The sequence below is a fragment of the Pleurodeles waltl genome, chromosome 2_1 (assembly GCF_031143425.1).
Source record: "Pleurodeles waltl isolate 20211129_DDA chromosome 2_1, aPleWal1.hap1.20221129, whole genome shotgun sequence".
Taxonomy (NCBI): Eukaryota; Metazoa; Chordata; class Amphibia; order Caudata; family Salamandridae; genus Pleurodeles; species Pleurodeles waltl.
This window is the reverse complement of record NC_090438.1, coordinates 686,718,046-686,741,300: the sequence shown is the minus strand read 5'-3', so window position 1 is coordinate 686,741,300 and position 23,255 is coordinate 686,718,046.

Here is a 23,255-nt window from a genome sequence, read left to right as displayed (position 1 = left end):
CCTTCCTGGGGCCAGTAACATAATTACAACCGTGAGAGGGGCCACACCATATGCGACCCTGGGGCCACCACCTCCCCAGGGTCAGTCCCGACATATTAAAGGAGGGAGGCGCATGGTCCCTCTCCTGGAGCCATTAATGGCCCTGGGGACCACCACTCCCCCTGGCCAGCTCCTGCTATCTTCCGAGGACTCTCAGGAGACAGCTTCCACCATGAAAGAGCAAACACTAACTCAGCTACCAGCAAACAGGAGTGGGAAAACTGCTCCTGTTCTCTGGGAGGGGAGTTTACATCTGTTTCCCTGACCGCAGTAAAACAGGCAGGTAAAAAGATGAAAGTATTGCTTCCATACCCAGGAAGCTGCACTTCTTGCAGCTCCCTGCGTACGGGAGCAGTGCCGGCTCCCGCAGAAGGTGGGGAGCCGGCTAGGACCACAGGGGCATTCAGAATTCCCTTGTGGTCCCCATTTATCCACAAAGGTTGCCATAGATAGGGCCAGGGCACTCAGGTACAAGTGGTTGGGCCCCAGGGGATGGGGTCCCTGGGGCCGAAATCAGCCTGTGGAGGGCAGCCATGTGGTTCCCACCCCCTTTTAATAATGGCCGGGACCTGGGGGATGGGGTCTCCGGGCCAACACTGGCTTGGGAAAGCAGGCCGCAGGGCCCCCCTCTCCCTTTTACTAATTGGCCGGGCACCCAGGGGATGGGTCTCGGGGCCAAAATCAGCCCAGGGAGGGGGGAGCACACAGCCTACCTCCCCTAATAATGATTTGGCCGAGCACCAGGGAATGAGGTCCCTGGGACCAAAATCAGCCCATGGAGGGGGGGCCACGTGGCCCTCTCCCTCTTATAGGGGAAGACCAACCCCCGCTGTGCACGGCCAAAGGCTGTGTGTGGCACCAAACTGGGCAGTTATGAAGAGCTGGCAGCAGGCCAGGCCATGCAGCTAGCCCCCACTGCGCACATCAAAGGTGGCACAGTGGTCGTTGGATAAAGGTAAAGTAATTAAATATTATTTAAAGGTTACAGGGATGTTATGTTTACGAAATAGAATTTAAAAAAATAGAAATTCACTGAAAAAAACAAAAGTTACAGGGACCTTATAGTTAGGGATATTATTTTACTAACACAAAACATTAGAAATTTAGCAGTTATAGTTATGGTTATCTCAATTAATTATAAGTGGCACCCTCGCCATGTACTGCTAACTACCCCACATATTACATCACTCATAGCATTCTGTAGAACATCATTTAGAATATCACTGTAATATTTGCAGTAAGAATATTGATGAGAAAACTGTGCTTGGGGAGGGCGGGGTTATAGTTACCTTTTAGAGTTATTTCAAGTAACTATAACTCGTGCCTTAAAGTAACTACAACTCGCATCTCTGCTATGCACAGTTTTCTCATTACTAATTTTATTGCAAATGTGTTAGTGATATTATCGATGATGTTGTAGAAGATGTCATGAGTGATGTAATATCTGGGGTAATTAGCAGTGCATGGTGAAGGCGCAAGTTACAGTTACCTTAGGGCATGAGTTATAGTTGCTTAAAATAACAGCTGAGTTTCTATGTTTTTGTGTGTGTGAAATCTTAACCTAACTATAACGTTCCTGTAACCTTTGGTTTTTTAGTGAATTTCTAAGGTTTTTTTAATTATGTTTCCTAACTGTAATGGCCCTATAACCTTTGGTATTTTCAGTGAATTTCTAGTTTGTTTTTTTAAACGTTAAATAAGATGCCCATCGTAATGCACGGTGGGTGCGGGGCTGGATGCAGAGCCTAGCATGGCATTGTGCTGCTGCTCCTGCCCCTGTTCCTCCTTGCCATCCATTGTCCACGTTCATGCCCCTGCACCCTCATTACAGCCCTGTGTGGCTGTTTTCCGTCACTGCCTTTACCCCTGATCTGAACAGTTAGATTGCTGCCCAATCCACCTCCTCCCTATCCTCTTTTGTTCGAGTTGATGCAACAGCCCCTCCCCCTGCCCTGCCTGGTCTGAATTGCTGCCACTGCCCTCCATTTGGCTTGGTGTCCCTGCCCACTCCTACTTCACTTAATTGGCCAATTCTATGCCCCATCATTGCCCTCCTGCTTAGCCTCTGTGCTTAGCTTGCTGCTCCTACCCTCCTGCCCTCCTGCCCTTGCCCTCCGATGTCTGTGTGCATGCCCCTGCTCCCTCCTTTTGTTCCATGTACCTGCCACTGCCCCACTTATGTACTCTGAGTGTTCTGCTGAGCTTCCACTGCCCCTTCCACCTGCCTAGCATGGTCAGATAGCTGCCGCCTGTCCCTGCCACCTCTACCCTGACTTTCTGAGTTTCATGCCCCTATTCCCTCCCTCCTGTCCTCCATGGTGCATTTTGCTGCCATTCCCTTCTGCTCTCCATGCTCTGTTGTGCTGCAACTGCTCCTCCTGCCTTCCCTGTGTGGTCCTTTGTGAAGCCCCTTCCCCTGCCCTCTCTTGTCTGTGTCCAACCTCTTACCCTCCCTTCTGTCTTCCATGGCCATTGTGCTGCCTACCACTCCCCCTTACCATGCATGGTCTTCTGTTTTGCTACATCCCCTCTCACCTGCCCTGTGCTTGCTGCCTCTGACCTCACCTCCCACCTTCTCTCCATTGTCTGCGTGTATGCTATTCTAATCTCACGCCCTCTAAGGTGTGTCGTGCTTCCAGTGCACATCCTGCCTGTCCTCCATGGTCAACTTGCTGCTCCTGCCCTGCCCTCTGCTTTCCAGGTTCAGGCTCCTATCTCCTCCCTCCTGCTTTGTCTGGTCCGTTGTTACACCCTGCCCCCTCCCTCCTGCCCTCCACGGTCCGTTATGCTGTAAATCTTCATCCTGTCTGTCCGGTATGGTCATCTTGCTGCCCTTGCCTCTTTTCCCTTTGTTGTTAGATGTCCATCTGTGTGGCCCTGTTGGCTCCCTTTTGCTTTCCATGGTCTGTGGTGCTGTACTGCCGTTCTGCTTTCCCTGTGTAGTGTAATGTGCTGCTCCAACTCCTTACGCCTGTCCTGTAAGGTTAATTTGGTACTCCTGCCCATCTCCCGCCTGCCCTCAGTTATCGATGTCCATGTCCCTACTCTATCCCTCCTGCCCGCATTGATCCAATGTACCATAGTTGCCAACATTTTGAACTTGAATGAACATAAATAAAGCAAAGGTAGTAGTAGTAACCTAGAAGCACTTCCCATGAGTGTCCAATAATCAAAGTAAGAAAGTATGTGATGGTGCTATGTGGTCATCGATCACAGAGAATACACAACATATGAACATTTACTGAGGACCACAGCACTACAGCAAATATGTGTAAAACAGAAATTATTAGTTGTTCAGACGTCAAACATTTAATAGATTAGTCTTTGAAGAAATTCCAATGAAGATCCTCTTTACTAATAACCTTGTGGTTTATTTATATAAAGAAAGTCCTCCTTGACTTTAGTTTGTTCCCATTTAGTCAGTCCATATGGTAACAACACGTAGTCAGTCTTTGCAATAGCAGCCACACATAGTCAATCTTTGCAATAACAGCCAACACGTGTTTCGTCTCACAGTGACTTTTTCAAGGCTGTGATAAGACGAATATGTGTACTTATTGGAAAGCACAGTTAACAAATGCATAAGGACATGACAGAGCCAAAGGGAGCTCTATTACCAAACGTGAAAAAAATAATTCTTAATGATGCATGGGTGAGGAAGGGTGCCATATTGTAATTGTTCCCAAGGAGTCACTTACATCACTAAAGCGAGTCATATCAGTGCCAAAACATACTGCTTAGGTGAACATGCAGTCAGTGTGTGTGTGTGTATGTTAAAACCGCAACTGAAAGATGTGGGCAAGAGTCCCTGTATCCAAAATAAGTAAAAAGGTAAGAAGATGGTCAAATACACTATTCGGACTTGTAAACCTACCAGAAACGTTAAAATGAGGGGTCCTGAACATATTTCAGATCAGTCAAATGAGAAAGCTGAAATATAATGATAGAACTGGAGATTAATGTATTAAGAGGGATAAAAGGTATGGAGTGTACATCGCTCACCAATCGTATAAAAATGTGAGCCAAGGTATATGGGGTAATGTGAAAAAATTTCCTGCGTTAGAGATGTGTAGTAGGACAAGTGTCACGATGTGGTCCAAAGACCACCATTTCCGTAGTATCCTCAATCTGGGAAAATTCCAAATATTCCAAGTTGTCTAATGTTGTTAGCAGTTTATAAGGCCATGATAAGTCCTATATATACACGGAAACAAGTAAGATGTAAAAATAGAAGGAAAGGAATAGGGAAAGGTTGAAAGCTAACATAGGAATGTATATCAATGTACTGTAGAAAAGTAGGTCAGTCATAGGATTGGAATACTGTAGATTTTATAATGAATACTATATCGCACATATTATAAGTTTGTCTCGACTATTTTACACAGACCAGGGAATACGCAGCTTAGAAGAAGCAAAATGGGTCCAATAAGCGTAAGGTTTAGATGAACAACAAGTAGAGTGTCTAAACTTCCATCCATGTTACCCGGAAGTTAAACAGGACTGTAAGAAGAACTTAGTTTAAGCTAATAAATGTGAGTTGTGGTTATCAACTCAACATGCATTAGTTAGTAGTTCCATATAAATAGTTATGGTACACCTAGGGTAGAGGGTAAAGAGAATACCCATATATGAAATATGATGTAAACATGGGGGAATATTGTTATAGGTTTAACAAAAAGAAACAGAGAGGGTAGCAGCATAGTGAGATTTGTTGATAACACAGGTCTATAGACATCCATGTTGAAACATGAGTCACAATAATGTAATAATTTAAGCAAACTAGTGGCCAAACATTGTAAAAGAGCATAGTGCATATAAGTAGCAGGTGCCTGCCATTAATTTCTGCAAACCAAAGCCCTACATAGCCATTATGTAAAAATCGGTCCCGAAACGCCATTAGAAAATATACAAATCTGGTACCGTCCATAAAAAATCTGAATTTCTGGGTCAGGCCGCTCTAATATAAAACAAGAAAGTAATTTTGTAACATACCTTGTTAAGTTAGCGAAGTGTCCGCCGTCAAAAGCTAACTGGCAAGGAACCGAGGAACTGTGTTAGACAAATAAGTAGAGCCTAATTGAAGTAGACATAGGACTAATGCTCATTGGAAGTCCTCAAAAGATAGGGATAACAGCGGCCATCTTGGAGTGTAAGACTTGACATATGTCTACTGTGTGTGTACAGAACACTGCATATGAGATACGTATGGAGAAAAAAATTAAGAAACTCGACATGAGTGCATGTTAAATGAGAACAATCTCACCAGTGAAATAAGGAGGGAGCATGTGAAAAAAAGACCTGCATGATAGTGAAATAAGTGCCAGGAAAGTTAAGTAGAGGAAAGAAAGGATAAATGTGGGATCCACCAAAAGTTGTAGGTATGTTTGTAAGTATTAAATAATTAGCCAAAAAAGCGTCATGTAAGTTTCAGCATGTTGAAGTAAAAATACCATTTTATATATAACGATAAAAAATAATAAATAATAAATAAATGAATTAAGCCCAATTTGAGAGTAAATAAATGGTACAGTTCCACAACAGAAGCATTGTTCCCGGACCCCGCCTATTTCTTTGCATAAACCATTGGCTTCCAATGTGTTATTTGGTACTGAAAATACAATCACTTGTGAAGTCTACTGATAATATCTGTACATACACAAGTTACATGTATATTTAAAAAAACTGTTGTGAACACATAAAGTTATTCTAGGAATACATGTAATTCTCTATCGATATTCAACCATATTCAACAGCTCGTAATTTAATAACAATCCACCTAGCTTCACATTTTCTAAGTTCCCTGTTCCTGTCACCCCGCTAGAGTGATTGGTGATTTGAGTAATGCCATGGAATCTGATCTTTAGAACTTCGGACCCTTTGTGTGAAGAGTTATAATGTGTTGCTAACGGATAATTTAAATTGTTATTCCTAATGGCTCTAATGTGTTCTTGGATCCGTTCCTTGAGTGGACGGATGGTTCTACCCACATAGATTAGTCCACAAACACAAACAATGCAAAATGCTGTATATTTAGTATTACAATTAATAAAAAGTTTGATTTGGTGGATCTCATGCGTGTTATAAGAAAAAGTAGTAGTTTTGTTCAAAGCAAACTGATATGTAATGGAGCCACCACATTTGAAAAAAACAGACGGTTTGCAGGGAAACCATTTCTAAGGTTTCTCCTGCTCCAATGGGGCAATGTAGCTAGCACATAGTGAATTTCTCAGTGTACGTCCCCTACTATGTACTATGGATGGTCTCCTACTTATTACCTTATCTAGGCATGGGTCCAATAACAATAAATGCTAATGCTGTTTCAGTAAAAGATATACTATAGAACTGACAGGACTAAACTTAGTTACTAGAGAGAAGCGTTGTTCTTTACTCTTACTATTTTTGTTGTGAATAAGTAAAGTACTCAGATTTTGAGAAATTATATGTTTTTTGGCTAGTGACATAACATGGCTAAAGTACCCTCTATGTTGAGAACGTTGTTCCAACAGATTAATTTGTTGTAAGAATATCGTATCATCACTGCAAATACATCAGGTTCTGATCATTTCCCCACAGGGGATAGCGTTGATCTGTGAGCTAGGGTGTGCACTATGTGCATGCAAAATCAAATTACATGCTGTTGGTTTTCTGTAAATCCTGGATAGTATTTTATTGTCCGTAGTGTATAGAATAACGTCTAAAAATGTAATTCTACCCCCTGGATCGTCTAAACCAATTGCCATTATGTAAGAATACATTGTTCTCCGACATCAAGCGTGAATGGTCTATGAGCATATTCCTATGTTCAAACAGAGGGGCATCTCTATAAGAAAGCAATGCAGATAGCTCTTCCAAAATTGTTTCTAGTGGAATAGAGGTTGGTAGACCTGACAGACTTAGGATGGTCACCCCTAACTTTTTGCCTGCCTCCCTCCAGTTTTTAGATACTGTTTTTACTGGTTTTAAGACTTTGCGCACTTTACCACTGCTAACCATTGCTATAGTGCATATGCTCTCTCCCTTTAAACATGGTAACATTGGATCGTACCCAATTGGATTATTTAATTTACTTATAAGTCCCCAGTAAAGTGCACTAGGTGTGTCCAGGGCCTGTAGATTAAATGCTACTAGTGAGCCTGCAGCACTGATTGTGCCACTCACTAAGTAGCTCCTTAACCTTGTCTCAGGCCTGCCATTTTAAGGCCTGTGCGTGCAGTTTCACTGCCAATTCGACTTGGCATTTAAAAGTATTTGCCAAGCCTAAAACTCCCCTTTTTCTTCATATAAGTCACCCCTAAGGTATACCCTAGGTAACCCATCGTGCAGGGTGCTGTGTAGGCAAAAGGCAGGACATGTACCTTTGTAGATTACCTATCCTGGTAGTGTAAAACTCCTAAATTTTGTTTTTACACTGCTTTGAGGCCTGCTCCCTTCATAGGCCTACATTGGGGCTGCCCTCACATATTGTTTGAGTGGTAGCTGCTGATCTGAAAGGAGTAGGAAGGTCATATTTAGTATGGCCAGAATGGTGATACACAATCCTGCTGACTGGTGAAGCTGGATTTAATATTACTATTTTAGAAATGCCACTTTTAGAAAGTGAGCATTTCTCTGCACTTAAATCCTTCTGTGCTTTACAATCCATGTCTGGCTGGGTTTAGTTGACAGCTCCCTTGTGCATTCACTCAGACACACCCCAAACACAGGATACTCAGCCTCACTTGCATACATCTGCATTTTGAATGGGTCTTCCTGGGCTGGGAGGGTGGAGGATCTGACACTTGCATGTCAAAGGACAGTAGACTGCCCTCACACAAAGGACTACCACACCCCCTACTGGGACCCTGACAGACAGGATTAAACTGAAAGGGGACCTTGTGCACTTCTGAGCCACTCTTTGAAGTCTCCCCTACTTCAAAGGCGCATTTGGGTATTTAAATAGGGCCTCTGCCCCTACCAACTCAGACACTTCCTGGAGAAGAGAACCTGAACCAGAACTTGCATCCTGCCAAGAAGAACTGCCTGGCTGCCCAAAGGACTGACTGCTGACTGCTTTCTGTGAAGGACTGCTGCCTTGCTGCCTTGCTGTTGCCCTGTTGCCCTGCTGCCTTGCTGCTCTCTGGCTGTGGTGAGAAGTTTGCTCCAAGGGCTTGGATAGAGCTTGCCTCCTGTTCCCTGAAGTCTCAGGACCAAAAAGACTTCATCTCTACAAGATGGACTCCTTGTGTGGCAAAATTCGATGCACAGCCTGCCAGAAACGACGCACAGCCTGCACCCCACTGAAAAAGTCACTGCATGCCGAACCGGAACGACGCAGCCCAACTTCGTAACAAGAAGATCGACGCAGCACCAGCGTAGCAACCGGAAATTCGATGCACGGCCCTCAGGATCAACGCACAGCCGAGCCAGAACTTCCAGAGAGGAATCGACGCCACGCCTGCCTTGTGGTAGAAATTTCCATGCAACGCCCACCGGATCGACGCAGCCGCTGTGACTTCGTCCTGTCAGCGCCGGAAATCCACGCAACGTCTCCGGGGCGTCCAAAAACCTGCAACCCCAAGAGGATCCACAAATGAGTGTCGGAAATCGATGCACAGCCATCCCTGCGTGAAAACTAAATGTTGCATCGCCATGTGTGGTCGGAGAAATAGGCGCACACCCCTTTTGTTTCCACGCATCTCCTCCTCCGCTGTACTTTGCGGAGATTTTGCACATGCACCAGGTACTTTATATCTCAAGATATACTTATTGCATTTTAATCGTTTTGACCTGCATCTTAACAGATAAATATTATATATTTTTCTAAACTCTATGTGGTGTATTGTTTTGGTGTTCTACTTTGTTATGGCATGATTTATTGCACAAATACTTTACACATTGCCTTATAAGTTAAGCCTGACTGCTCAGTGCCAAGCTACCAGACGGTGGGCACAGGATAATTTGGATTGTGTATGACTTACCCTGACTAGAGTGAGGGTCCTTGCTTGGACAGGGAGTAACTTGACTGCCAACCAAAGACTCAATTTCTGACAGATGTATATAGTCAGTTGATATCCAGACTAACAAACCTGTAGTCTTTGGTCCAATCAATGTCTTCCAGTTGACATAGTAAGTCCTTAGTGTCTTGGATGTCTTGGATCTAAGTTGCGTACTAGCGACTGTAAAAAGCAATCAATGTATTCTGAAATGTGCTCTGTTGGTGATCCAGTTCCAGATATGATGGGTCTACCCGGCTTGTGAACCTTGGAAAATATGTAGATGCAGGGTGCTCATGGTGCAGGTAGGTACATGTATTTGTATTCGGGGTCTGATATGAGACGAAGGGCCATATGTAAAAACACTTTTTCCCATAGACACAGAATGGGGAAAAACCTTTGCTACATCTGGCCTGAAGTTCTTTCCAATGTGATAGTTTACTCTCCATGAATCATGTGACCTCCAATAATGGATTACCAATTAAATGTACATATGCTTTAGTGTCCCCCAATTGTCTGTCAATTTCTGTCATATAATTCGATTTGTTCATAACTACCACATTGCTCCCTTTGTCCGCTTCCCTGATAACAAGGTCCCTCTTTCTTGCTAGTCTCTTTAAAGCTTGTTGTTCAGTAGGTCTAAGATTGTTACTGTATAAACTCCTACTCGATTTGTATTTGTCTTCCAAGCGATATAGGTCAGTGCTAACTGCCTTATAGAATACATCTATGTGATTGTCCAAAGATAAGGTTGGAATGAAGGCAGATCTGGGTTTAAGGCCACTGTCCACCTCAAGACTAGACTGAATGTCGAGGTGCTCTAAGATGTCCTGTATCCTGGGTGCCACTGAGTATATATTTTCAAGTGATAGCAACATTTGTATGTCTTTTAAGTCCTTAATAGTTCTGTTACATTTTGGAGCGATGGCATTACTCAAATTGTTTTGGGTGGGTTTGTCCATGAAATCTTTTTAAATTTAAAACGACGTTTGAATTTAAACAAATCCACATGTATGTCTGTAAAAGTAGGTTTAGAAACAGGACAGAACCTAAACCTAATCTGAGTACATTTATTTCATCGCAGGATAATACAGAGTCAGAGAGATTGATGACTTGTACAGAATCCACATTATTACTAGAATTTGAATCGTCATTCAGAGATACCATGGAACTTCCACTCATGTTCTCTGGTTGCATGAGGCCAAACTCGTGGGTATGCCTTTTCTTTTGTCTGTGTCTCCTTTGCTTGACCGCGCCCCTCCTGGTTTTCTTATGTTTGAGTTCTGTTTGTTGTAATTCAGTTGGATCTCTTTTCTGTAGCTCACCATTCTTCTAAAAAAGATGAGCATGCACCTCCAAAAGACGGGCCCATTTTTGAGGTGCCCTCTACCGGTGGTTCAGTTTCCACACTGGATACATTAGAGACATTTGCGTCGTCCTGGAAGCAGATTTGTTAGAACGGATGTTTGTGTGAGCCCTGGTTTGTACATCATTTTTAATATCATCAAATTTGCAAGAAAAGGTATGGATGCAACCGGTTTGATAGTCCATTTCATTTCTCCTAAGTTTTTAAAGTTTTTTCTCTTTAATGTAAAGTTGATGTGCATTAAGTACATCTTTTAGGATATTGTAATTCCTCTCTGTAACATCTGGCAAGTTCATATCTTTGATTTCCTTTTCCAAAGCAGCAATTTCTGTCAATAGTGTGTCCCTCTTCCTGTCTGCATGTCTTATAAGAATGTCAATCATACCTAGTGATAATGAAGCAATTAGGTGTACCCATTCCTTCAATAGGTCTGGGTCTAAGTTGTCAAAAGAGGGAAAGATGATTACTCGGAGTCCCCGAGGTACTTGTTTGAGTTCTAGGTATCTTTTTAGGGTAATGGCATCCTAACATTTAGAAAGTTCCTGTTTCTTTAAATGTTCTAGTCTAATAAACCTTTGTCTCAAACCCTCATTTGTTTTTCTAGTGTTTCTAGTGTTGTTCTCCTTGGTAGATAAAAGCTTAGAGGAAATCAATTCTGCAGCTAGTTCCTCTCTATTGTCATCAAAAGATGTCATGTCCATACTATGCTTACGAAGTCCAAAGGCTGTCAGGTCTGACAACACCTATTCCTCTAGAAAAAAGTTTGGAAGCGCTATTTGCCAAGCTTTCTTAAAGAGATACCTCTCTGTTTGAACATAGGTATATGCTCATAGACTATACACGCTTGATGTTGGAGAACAATGTATTCTTACATAATGGCAATTGGTTTAGACAATCGAGGGGGTAGAATTGAATTTTTAGACGTTATTCTATACACTACGGACAATAAAATACTATCCAGGATTTACAGAAAACCAACAGCATGTAATTTGATTTTGCATGCACATAGTGCACACCCTAGCTCACAGATCAATGCTATCCCCTATGGGGAAATGATCAGAACCAGATGTAATTGCAGTGATGATACGATATTCTTACAAGAAATAAATCTGTTGGAACAACATTCTCAACATAGAGGGTACTCTAGCCATGTTATTTCACTAGCCAAAAAACGTATAATTTCTAAGAATCAGAGTACTTTACTTATTCACAACAAAAATAGTAAGGGTAAGGAACAACTCTTCTATCTATTAACTAATTTTAGTCCTGTCAGTTCTATAGTATATCTTATACTGAAACACCATTAGCATTTATTGTTATTGGACCCTTGCCTAGATAAGGTACTAAGTAGGAGACCATCCATAGTACATAGTAGGGGACGTACACTGAGAAATTCACTGTGTGCTAGCTACATTGCCCCATTGGAGCAGGAGAAACCTAAGACATATTTGCCCTGAAACCGTCTGTTTTTTTCCAATGTGGTGGCTGCATTACGTGTCAGTTTGCTTTGAACAAAACTACAACTTTTTCTTATAAGACACATGAGATCTACCACGTCAAACATTTTATTAATTGTTATACTAAATATACAGTACATTGCATTGTATGTGTTTGTGGACTAATCTATGTGGGTAGTACGATCCGTCCACTCAAGGAATGGATCCAAGAACACATTAGAGCCATTAGGAATAACAATTTAAATTATCCGTTAGTAACAAAGAGTCCGAAGTTCTAAAGATCAGATTCCATGGCATTACTCAGATCATCAATCACCCTGGGGGGGGGTGACAGGAACAGGGAACTTAGAAAATGTGAAGCTAGATGGATCATTAAGTTACGAGCTGTTGAATATGGTCTGATTATCGATAGGGAATTACATGTATTCCTAGAATAACTTTGTGTTCCCAACTGTTTTTTGACTATGATACATATAACTTGTGTATGTTACTCTGATCAGATATTATCAATAGACTTCACAACTGATTGTATTTTCAGTACCATATAACATATTGGAAGCTAATGGTTTATGCAAAGAAATAGGCGGGTCAGGGAACAATGTTTCTATTGTGGAACTGTACAATTTATTTGCTATCAAATTGGACTTCATTAATTTATTTAATATTTATTCTTTTTTTATAGCTATATATAAAACAATATTTTTACTTCAACATGCTGAAACCTACACAATGCTTTTTTAGCTACTTATTTAATACTTACAAACAAACCTACAACTTTTGGTGGATCCCGCATTTATCCTTTAGCTCCTCTCCTTAACTTTCCTGGCACTTATTTCACATATCATGAGGGTCTTTTTTTCATATGCTCCCTCCTTATTTCACTGGTGACATCATTCTCATTTAACATGCACTTGTGTCGGGTTTCTTATTTTTTTTCAATACTTGTCTCGTATGCAATGTCCTGGACACACACAATAGACATATGTCAATTCCTACACTCCAAGATGTACGCCGTTATCCCTATCTTTGGAGGACTTCCAATAAGCATTAGTCCTATGTCTATTTCAATTAGGCTCTACTTACGTTTGTCTTACACAGTTCCTCGGTTCCTTGCCAGTTAACTTTTGACTGCAGACACTTCTCCAAGTTAACAAGGTATGTTATGAAATTACTTTCTTGTTTTATGTTAGAGGGGCCTGACCCGGACCTTCAGGCTTTTTACGGATGGTACTAGATACACACACTAGATATATGTAATTTCCTACACTCCAAGATGGCTGCCGTTATCCCTATCTTTGGAGGACTTCCAATGAGCATTAGTCCTCTGTCTATTTCAATTAGGCTCTACTTACGTTTGTCTTACACAGTTCCTCGGTTTCTTGCCAGTTATCTTTTCACGGCAGACACTTCGCTAACTTAACGAGGTATGTTACGAAATTTTTATGTAATGGCTATGCACGACTTTGGTTTGCAGACATTAATGGCAGGCACCTGCTACTGATATGCACAATGCTCTTTTACAATGTTTGGCCACTAGTTTGCTTAAATTATGACACTATTGTGACTCATGTTTAAACATCGATGTCCATAGACCTGTGTTATCAACAACTCTCACTACGCTGCTACCCTCTCTGTTTCTTTTTGTTAAACCTATAACAATATTCCCCCATGTTCACATCATATTTCATATATGGGTCTTCTCTTTACCCTCTACCCTAGGGGTACCATAACTATTTATATAGCGCTCCTAAATACTGTATGTTGAGTTGATAACCACCATAACTATTTATATAGAACTGCCAATTACTGCATTTTGAGTTGATAACCACAACTCACATTTATTAGTTTAAACTAAGTTCTTCTTACGGTTCTGTTTAACTTCCGGGTTAAATAGATGGACGTTTAGACACTCTACTTGTTGTTCATCTGAACCTTATGCTTATTGGACCCATTTTACTTCTTCTAAGCTGCATATTCCCTGGTCTGTGTAAAATAGTCGAGACAAACGTATAATATGTACGATATAGTATTCATAATAAAATCCACAGTATTCCATTCCTATGACTGACCTACTTTTCCACAATAAATTGATATACATTCCTATGTTAGCTTTTAACCTTTCCCTCTTCCTTTCCTTCTATTTTTACATCTTACTTGTTCCTGTGTAGATATAGGACTTATCATAGCCCTATAAACTGCTAACAACATTATACAAGGTAGAATATTTGGAATTCGCCCAGATTGGGGACAATACGGAAATTTTGGTCTTTGGACCACATCGAGGCAGTTGTCTGACTACACATCTCTAAATCAGGTAATTTTTTCACATTACCTTATATACCTTGGCTCGCGTTTTTATACAATTGGTGAGCAATGTACAATCCATACCTTTTATCCTTCTTAATACATTAATATCATTATATTTCAGCTTTCCCATTTGACTGATCTGAAATATGTACAGGACCCATCATTTTAATGTTTCTGGTAGGTTTACAAGTCCGAATAGTGTCTTTGACCATCTTCTTATCTTTTTACTTGTTTCAGATACAGGGTCTCTTGTCCACATCTTTCAGCTGCGGTTTTAACATACACACACACACACTGACTGCATGTTCACCTAAGCAGTATGTTTTGGCACTGATATGACTCACTTTGGGGATGTAAGTGGCTCCTCTGGAACAATTACAATATTCCAGCCTTTCTCACCCATGCACCATTAAGACATTTGTTTTTCACCTTTGGCAATTGAGCCCCCTCTGGCTCAGTCATGTCCTTGTGTATTTGTTAACTGTGCTTTCCAATAAGTACACATATTCGTCACTTCGCAGCCTTGAAAAAGTCACTGTGTGATGAAACACGTGTTGGCTGTTATTACAAAGATTGACTACGTGTGGCTGTTATTGCAAAGATTGACTACGTGTTGTTACCATATGGCCTGACTAAATGGGAACAAACTAAACTCAAGGAGGAGTTTCTTTATATAAATAAACCACAAGGTTATTACTAAAGAGGATCTTCGTTGGAATTTCTTCAAAGACTAATCTATTAAATGTTTGACTTCTGAACAACTAATAATTTTTGTTTGACACATATTTGCTGGAGTGCTGTGGTCCTCAGTAAATGTTCAACATTTTGAACTTGGTAAGAGGAAGATTTTGAAAGAAAATCTGGGGAATTGATTTTTCTTATTGACTTACATTGAAAAAGAGGAGTTTTTAGGCAGGAGACAGATAAAATAAACCCTTTTGGGCTTAAAAAAACATCAGGAGACTCCTGCCTGAATCGGAATTGTAGGAATATATGGTTGTAATGCCTCTACCTCTTCCTTCTGCCCTCAATGGTCTGTTATATTGCCACAACCTATCTTGCCTATCCTGCATGGCTGGTTTGTTGGCCCTGCCCCCTTTCCCTTGCCCTCCTGATCCATTGTGCTGGCACTGCCCCTCCTGTTTACCCAGTGTGGTCAACTTGTTGCCTCTGCATCCTTTTCCCTGCCCTCAATTATCCGAGTCCATGCCCCTGACATCTGCATCCCTACAGTATTATCATTAACAACTAGATTGGTAGCATTCTATATATATTACAAAAGTGTGGCATGCCTGACGTCAATCTTGATGTAATCAAAACTTTAATACCTAAAGTATTTCCATTAGAAATTGTAAAATTGAGAGTCTTATTTCCATAGAAATTATGATAAGTGCTCTAAAAAAACTAAAATGAGGACATATTGTCTAAGTTCTCAAATAGTGACAATTCACTTTTACATTATTTGCTAACCTTATGTTTTTTATCCAGTTGATCACTTGATCGACATCCTGTGATTCTGGGCAGATCACTTAATCTCCCCATACCTAAAGCACAAAAGGAATGTGTCCTTGTGTAATGTACATGATGCTCATGTAAAGCACTTCAATACCTTTGGGTTAAGTCTGCGTTATATCAAACTACAAAATAACAAAATAGTTAAGTGTTTTGCACACTTCTGTCATTGGGCTATACTTGGGCTACGTTTGGGGGCTATTTGTGCTACATTTGAGCTCTTTTTTCTCTAGTGGCCGTCTTGGAGGACTTATTTGTTATGAAGCTCCCTAATCTCCACATTTACTGCAGAATCTCAGTTTTCCACTTTGGTTCCATCAAGATGGTGGTCAGATGTGTAACATTTTGGCATAAACTCAGAATGTTAGCACGCTAGTTGCTCATTAGAACACTGTAGTAAGCTGCTGATCACTAGGGAATTAACTGGCAGTCTGCTGCTGGTGTTAAAAGTGCATGTTTCCGTCTACATGTCAGAATGTTTTAATGAAATAGAAGAGGGATATATTTCACAACTCACTTAAAATGTGTCCTAATTTTTCTTTCTACAGCACTAACAATAATTTCTATGACAAAATGAAACCCCTCATTTTGCTCCTTTTTAAATTAAGAGCCCCTTGCGCCTCCTTGCGCCACATTACTTCCATTTCTTTTACGCTAATGTACCTACGAGCCAAAATCGCTACTTTGTAAACCTTTATGCTACATTATGCCTGAGCCAAGCCTAATGTATGTGTAGCCGGGCGTCGGAACACCTAACTACCTGTCATGGCGGCCCCCAATCCGACCAGTACCCCGGGGGTACCGCGGAGCTGGAAATGGCAGGATTAGGAAACCCGGATATCTGGGTTTCCCAAAGCGTACAAGAGGACGACGGACAATGCGCGCGGGGAGAGGAGAAAGAGGGTGGAGTTGTTGACGACGGAGACGCGGACGAACGAGACAGCGCAAGCGGGAACGTTCCTTAAGACGGAAGACTCGACGAGCAGTCGGTGTCCACACTTCGTGGCAGCCCTATGGAGGGACAAAGAAGCCCCGAACAGCGGAGACTCCGCCACGTCCCTGGAGGGACGTGGCTCAAGCAGGTACGGTCCTGCATGAAAAATAGATTAAGTGCTCTGGTAGGAAGGGAGGAGGGTGGAGAGGACGAGGGAGGGAGAGGTCAGAGAGTGAGTGAAGCAGGCAAGTGACCTCTGGGAAGAAAGGACGACTAGGGAACCCCTACCAACGCTAATTAGAACACTAACTGCACTAAACCCAACCACCGGGGTGTAAGAGTACAGACCCTAAGGTAGTAGTGCCTGTAGAAGAAAAGAGACTTTATCACGGAGGTGTCAGCCAAAAAAGGGGAATTCCTGGTATTCTGCCTATCACTTCCAACCCAGACTATCATCACTACCCGGACCCTCATCATCTCTCTCTCTCTCTCTCTCTCTCTACACCCTCTCACCTCACTAACACCACCCAGACCACATTCAGACTTGCGACTTACCTACCTTTCTTTCCTTTTCCGGTTGATCTGACGACAGCACCTTCCTGGGAGAACAACCATCCGCCTCCGGAAGCCCTGGGAAAGAGAAGAAAAGAAGAGGTCACCTACATAGAAGGATAAAGTCGCAAATTATTCAAAGGGGACATATATATATATATATATATATATATATATATATATATAATGTTAAATAAATCACATACCTTTCAATCACCAATCCGAGTCGTCTCATTCATCCCTATCGCTATGCCCACCGCCACAGTATGCAAAGAAAAAAATTGCGCAAAGAAATCTAGGATATTGCCTTGTGTCATTTTTTTTGCTACTTTTAACGCCTGCCAAGATCAGGCATTAAAAGATGGTATACCATTGTTTACAATGGGCCTCATTAGACTTTGCAGGATTAGCGTCAACATTTTTTATGGTAATCCTGCAAAACTCTGAACTAGCATAAAATAGATTGATGCTGGTGCCCCAACTACTGCATATCTTAGATACTGCGCACACATGGTGGCGCTAGGGGGGTGCAACAAAAGTAGTGCAGCGCCACTTTTCTTAAATCAGACTCCAAGTTTTTTAAGCTTTGCCAGTTTGATTTAATCAAGATGGCTTCAGTTGTACCACACTTTTGTTATAAGGTAGACTGCTAGCAATCTAGTTGTTCATTAGAACACTCTGGGAGGCTGCAGTAGAACACAAGGGATTCAACCGACAGGCTGCTCCTGTGGAAGCACAATAGGAAGATATTTTAGAACTCACTTAAAATGAGTCTTATTTTTTCTTTCTACAGCACTAACCATAACTTCTATGACAAAATGAACCTCCTCATTTTGTTCCTTTCTAAATTAAATGTTTTAAGTTTTACCATTTTGAGTCAAACAAGATGGTTTCAGGTGTGCCACACTTTTGTAGTAAGTAAGACTGTTAGCGCTCTAGTTGTTCCTTAGAACACTCTGGTAGGCTGCAGTAGAACACAAGGGGATCCACTGACAGGCTGCGCCTGTTGGAAGTACATGTTTTATTGAGAATGTCAGAATTCATTCTCATATGGCTGTGAAAGACAGTGAACTATACATACAGAAACTATGCTCTCATGTTAGCTTCTGGAGCACCTCCATAATGTCTATGGGAACTTCACAAGAAAACAGTTTTCTCTCAAATATGATTCATGAAATACCAGCAGGGTAAAATCACCTTAGAACCCACCACAATTCCTAAAATTAGTATTGTACCATCAACAAATGATTTACATTGTAACTAAAATGTGTTATCACCCTTTATACATTCTCCTTTTTGTGACCCTCAAAACCTGCCATTCACTACAATAGATTTCAGTGGGGTGCTATCATGTAAAATGGTCCCAAGATGGCTGGTATCACTTTCAGTTTGAAGTGCTGACAGCCAATCAGATCTCACCATTATATTTGTGCTTAGGCTCTGCCCTGATACACACATTTATTTTTCCTTTAATTTCTAGAAAACTACTGATCGGATTTACACTAAATAATAAATTACCAAGAGCTACGTTTCTGCCAAATTTGGTGTAATTTCATCCAGTGGTTCAGGCTGTAGTAAAAACTCTATGGGAATTAACATGGGAAACACACTTTTTTCTACCCCCTGCCCCCCATTTTCTCGGCACCTCAAAACTTTCCATGCACAACAAGGAGACTTTTTTTTTTGAACATTTCATTAAGATTCGACAAACGGTGTGAAAGATATAGCCACGTCAAAAATGTTGCCCTGTTGGAAACCACATCCTAACTATACCTACCTAGTGGCAACCGCCAGTAGGTTAATTATATATATATATATATATATATATATATATATATATATATATATATATATATGTGTATATATATATATATATATATATATATATATATATATATATATGATAATGGCAGTCACCACTAGGTAGTTATAGTTAGGATCTAGCTTCTATGGAAAAAGCTGTTTTTGCTCGCCTTTATCTTTGGCACTGCTTGATGAATCTTCACAAAAATGTCTAAAACTATTCAACACTTACTTGAGCTGCTATCAGGAAAGTTTCAGGTTATCCATTAAGCGTGGGCTGAGATAAAGTGGGGGGGGGTGAAATGAGAGTGTTTTCAATGTAATTCCCACAGGAAAAATTGAACAGCAAAAGCGCAAAAACTACTGGGCGGAATTACACCAAATTTGGGGGAAAGGTAGCAATGGTCTCTCCCACAGCCCTCGGGACCACTACCTCCCTGGGGCTATAATGAAATAGGAGCAGCGGGGCATGTGGCGCCCTGTGCCCTGGGGGACCACTACTCACCCAGGGCAAAACTGCTTTTATAACATGGGGAGAACTGAAGGCCTCCCCCACAGCCTTGGGGACCGCAACCACCCGGGCATTTGAGAAATTGGGTGCGGGAGGCTGCTCGGCCCCTCTCAGCCCCAGGGATCACCACCTCCACCGGGCTTATACTAAATAATGTAAAGGGAGTCCATTTTGGACCCCCACTCCCCAGAGACCACTACCTCCCTGGGCTTTCTTCAATGATCCACTGATGGTCCTGGGGACCGCCAAACCCAGGGCCGGCTCTGGCTACGTCCCAGGGGGCTCACCCTTGGGACATAGCTGGTTGCTGTGGCTTGACCGCAACTTTGAAGCTGCAGCTAAGTCACAGCAAACGAAGTCTGCATTTTGATAGCAGGACCTGTCAAACAGGTTCCGCTGGCAAAAAGTATACTTTTCATCTCTGTTCCCTCCACGCAGGTATGTGTGTGGCGAACAGAGATGGAACTTTGCTCCTGCAACCAGGCAGCTGCCGTTAAAAGCAGCTACAGCTTGCTGGAGCAATGGGACTGAGGGGGAGACCTTGAGGCTCCCCTGCGGTCCCAGATAGCATGTAAAGTGCTTAGTAAAAAAAAAAAATTAACAAATAGTGAGGAACCATGGGGGAGGCCTTGAGGCTTTACCAGCGATCCCTGAGAGCCCATAAAGGGCTAAAAAAAGAGAAGAAAAAAAATTACATAGCTCAAGTGTGTAGGTATCAAACCTTCACACTGACCATTGACGGTTCGAATCCAAGTGTGTCCTTAGTTGTTTCCCTCTTTTTTTTCAAATCTATAAGGCTCATACTGAAACGTGATCTTACTCTCATTCTAAGTATGTCATCCATCAAAGCCTAAAAAACTCTCTATCTCTCTCCCTCTTGCCCTCTTTCCCTCTCTCTCTCTCTTTCAACCTCTCTCCTACTTACACATCCACTCACACACTTACCCACTCAGTTATGCACCCACTCTCAGACCCACTCAGACTCTCATACACCCACTCATAGACCCGGTGACACCCTCATGCATCCACTCACAGACCAATGCACACACTGATGCACACACTAAAACAGTGATGTTCGCACTCTCACACCCAGACAGACACCCTCAAAGCCATTTTCACCCCCTGATACACCCTCTGACACCTAGTCTCGCACCCAGAGAGTCTGCAGCCAACTCCTGCCACGCACGCCCAAAGGGCCGTGCACAGCGTGACGTTGGGAGGTTACAGAGGATGGCCGCAGGGTCTGGCTGCAGGCCAGGTTTTGCAGGCAACCTCTGCTGCGCATGGGTAAAGGCCATGCACGGTGCATGGTTGGGTGCTTATAGGGGGTTGCCGTCAGGGCCTGGCCACAGGCTGTGCGTGGCAGTGGTTGGATTAACGTATAGTATTGAACATTACAATATGTTAAAAAGAGCACAGAAATTCACTGAAATAACCAAAGGTTGCAGGGACGTTATAGTTAGGCTCACATTTTAAATGTACAAAACCATAGAAATTCACCAGTTATAGTTAGAGTTACCTCAAGTAACTATAATTTGTGCCCTAAGGTAACTATAACTCACGCCCTCGCCATTCACTGCTAACTACCCCGAAAATCACAGCACTCATGACATATATCAAAACATCATTGATAAAGTGACTGTAACATCTGCAGTAAAATTATTGATCGCATACCTGTGCACTGCGAGCCTAACTTTAACGTCCCAGTAACCTTTGTTTTCTTAAGTGTTTTATATATATATATATATATATATATATATATATATATATACACAGATATTTGGGACTTCACTGTGCAGCAGCAGAAGAAAACACACATGCACATAGTTATAGTTAGGTCAGACTTTTCATAGGTAGATAATGTTTTCGTTTCACTAATAATTTTGGTGCTGTTTGATGATAATCACAGATTTGTTTTATAAAAAAAAAGTAGGGCAACCCCAGCTGCTTCCTGGAAAGTTACAGGATGATCCATCAAGCAGAAACTGAAAAAAGGGGTTTCCCAAAACACTTTATTGCACACAAGTTCCTTAGGGATAATTAGACAATGATACAGAAAAAACAGCTGAACATAATTACACCAAATTTGGCAGAGAGACAGATTTGTACCCAGAAAGCGTGCGTTTTGTAATTTGATGTAGATCTGTTTAGAAATTAGGGTTCAAAATAAATAGTGTAATCCCACAGGAAAATTCAACAACAAAAAAATTCTGACTGGCTGGTCCCTCCAGAGTACCTTAGGACTGAAGAACCTGATTGCCAGCTACAACATAAAGAAAACTGTTGTGGCTACCATTACAGGACTTTAAGGCTCGGTTCCCAGTCCTGAGAAAAAAAAGTCATAAGCTGGCCGCGTAGGGATACTCTGATCCCTTGCGCTTTTATTTTGTTTAAATGCCATTTTATTACATGGTGGGTGGCATGACTGGGATTTCATGTCTGGTGAGAATGGGCTTTATGTAGTCTGTGCACTGAACGCAGCATGTGCACTGCAGGGTCTTGCCCACTTAATGGGACTTGGGTCTCCGCAGGGAGTGGGCTCCCTCCAGACACCCAAGGCTAATTAGGTGGATGACCTACTATTACAGAGAGGCTGTGGTGTCTGTACAGCTGTTCTCAGAGAGTTCATTCCATCCACACACACAAGTCTACGTACATAGCGAAGGACCACTATGTGCAATTAGGTGTATTAGTAATATTTTGCTTTATGTTAAAAAACTGCCAGAAGTTCATTGTAAAAACAAAGAGTTATGGGACTTTATAGTTGGTGGTAGTAATTTGTTCCTGTACACTAAAAGAAATCCCTTGAAATCCACAAGAAAAAGGGTAAAGTGATGATATGGTTAGGTTGGGTAAGGATATCTTACTTTATATTTTTAAAAAACTTGGAAATTCACTGAATAAACAAAGATTAAAGAGAGGTTATAGTTACCTCACATATTTCATCATTCATTACATGGCAGTTGAGAGAAAGAGAGCTGGGTCCCAAGAGCCACGCGTGGATCATGGAGTACAGGAAAAGCAGTGACCTGAGGGATAGCCTGTGCCCTACACCTCTTCGCTTCTTCTCCGGGCTCAACGGGGCCCACGAGCTCCATGTAACAGAGTGCAACACTGACGTCTTCCATTTGGGTTGCTGAGGCTACAGAGAGCCCCTCAGATCAGGCCTGGATACGCGCAGCAATGACCAGGGTGTGTGGACTATAGACAGCTGTTTGTGAGCCAGTCCCGGGAGCAATATCCAGCCTGAGACCTGCCCTGTGTTCTACATGTAGCTCAATATATACCTTTCAGTGTTGGAAGTGTTTAGTAAACTGTCACACTCATTGAATGTTGTAATCAGTGATTTTATCAATGATGTTGATGATGCCATTGAATAGATCATGATTGATGTAATATGTGAGGTCATAAACAATGCATGATGGGGGAGCAAGTTATATTTAGCTCTAGCTCAGTAAACCAGAACTAGTGAATGTCAGTGTTTTTATGTTTAAAACTTTATTTTTCACCTAACTACAAATTCACTTTAATCTTTGTTTGCTAAGGTTTTTTTTTTTTTTTTACTTGTAGTAAGATATCATTGTCATACCTAACTCTAACATCGCTTTGTATTTTCAGTGAATATGTGTGTGTGTGAGATAAATATGTATAGTTATTGTTTATTTCTTTATTTAAGAAAAATAATGAAACTTAAAAAATACCTAAAATTATTTAAATTAATTAAATAGAAAACTTCAGAACTCTTAACCACGTTTACTACAAATTAAACAAAACTAAAATGTTAGAGAGGTTGGGTAATTTT